Below are 2,065 nucleotides of genomic sequence, written 5' to 3'. Positions count from 1 at the left end.
TTCCCCTCAAGTAGGGGCGTGCACTATTCGGATTAAACTGAATAACCAAACCAAATCAAACCGAATTTTTATTTGGATTGGTTTTTTGGTTTTTCGGATTGGTTTTGGATTAATAAATTACTTAGTTTGGTTTTTTGGTTTGGTTTTGGATTTTAAACGAAAAAAACCGAACTATATATATATATATATATATATATAATGTTTAGGTTTAGAATTAAGTTGGAGTTAACCACTTTTGACCCTTTTTGGTTATTGGCTTTCATGATGATTACATTTATATTTTATGTTTGAATTACATCTATAAAAGTATACTTATAAGTATTGTGTTTTAAGTTTTACTTATGATTTATATTAGAAAGTATATTTAAGGGATTAAATATTATTACTTTGGTTATATATGTTATTAATTATTGACATAACCAAATAACCAAACCAAAAAAACCCGGACCGAATAGAGGAAAACCAAACCAAACCAAACCAAATTTATTTTGGATCGGATTGGGTTACACTTCTACAAAACCAAAAACCGAAAATCCAAACCGAATAGTGTAAAACCAAACCGAATACACACCCCTACCCTCAAGTACTCGAGGTTAATGGAGTATATCCTCCTGGTATATCGGTACCTAAAACCACGGTGTCAGCAAACCACTCAACGGCAGTAAAGTGCACTTAGAATACTAGATTTAGTAGTAGTAGAAGAAGTCCAGAAAATTGGTTATATTAAAATGAGAGAAAATCCCTCAATTTATAGAAAACAAAAGGTAGTGTGAAAATGTTTTTATTATGCCGTACCGAAAAAGTCACAACCCTTTGGAAAAGTCACAACCTTCCGGAAAGGTCATAACTAGGAGTGGCAAACGAGTGAGTCGAGTCGAATATGAGTCGATCGAATATGAGTTAAATAAAAATGGGTAAAATACTCGACTCGACTCATATTTTAAATGGGTAAAAACGAGTTATCCAATGGATAATATGGTTATCCATATTATTATAGGGATCATGTTAAAAGCTTCAAAAGCAAAAAGTACTCTTCAACCCACACACCCCACCCCCATCCCCAAGAAAAAAAATACTTAGAACTTTGAAATTTAACCTGCGCACCCCCACCCCCAACTCCAACGCCTCACCTAAAAAATTAAATTTATTTTTTTAAAAGAAATTAAATTTATTTTTACTACTTTGATCACCGTCACCACCACTACCCCCTGTAGACACGTAATTTTTGACCAAACCTAAACTTTTACCACCATTTTTAGAGCTTAAATATTTTATAAATCTAAATTAAATATTTTGATTTTTTATCTTATTTTATTAAGTTTATTTTAAAAAGATTTGAGAATAACAAAAATAGAGTCACACTTTAAGGTACATTTTGTTTTTAATTTATCCAAAATTTAGTAAATAAATTAGTAATTTTAATATTTTCTTAATTATATTTTTTTTGATCTAGCTATTTAATTTTTCTATATTTTTATTAATTCCAAAATAATTAGTTATTATTATTATTATATTTTTATTTATTAACAACAACAACAAAAAAAAAATCTAACCATCCCATTACCCCCACTCTACCCACTACCCCACTTACCCGACCCACACACTAGTACACTACACACACGACACAACACATACATACTACTACTACTACTACTATATCAACAGACAACACACCCAGGCAAAGGAGGATCAGAAAACACGAGAGAGAAAAAAAACAACACTATACTACACGAGCAAGAAGAAAAAAAAAGAAAACACTTCCATTTTACTTATTCTTCTTTCAAACAATAATCATACATGCACATCTTTTCTTCCTTACCCATTTTTTTTCATATCAACACAAACACATATACCATCACAAACAACCTACAAAAGTTGTGGGTGTTCTAATCGAGCTTCGGTTAAGATTTTGCGGTATTCAACTTTACTTTATCTTCTTATTTAATTTATTCATGGAATTTGATGTAATTATTATGATAAGTTTTCTTACACTTTTATTTTATTCATAATTTGATTAAAATGAAGAATGTGTTAAGTGTTATATCTCTTTAATGAATGAAAGTAA

This window comes from Solanum tuberosum, unplaced genomic scaffold (genome assembly GCF_000226075.1).
Source record: "Solanum tuberosum cultivar DM 1-3 516 R44 unplaced genomic scaffold, SolTub_3.0 scf00681, whole genome shotgun sequence".
NCBI classification, from domain to species: Eukaryota; Viridiplantae; Streptophyta; class Magnoliopsida; order Solanales; family Solanaceae; genus Solanum; species Solanum tuberosum.
Note: the sequence above shows the minus strand (reverse complement) of the source record.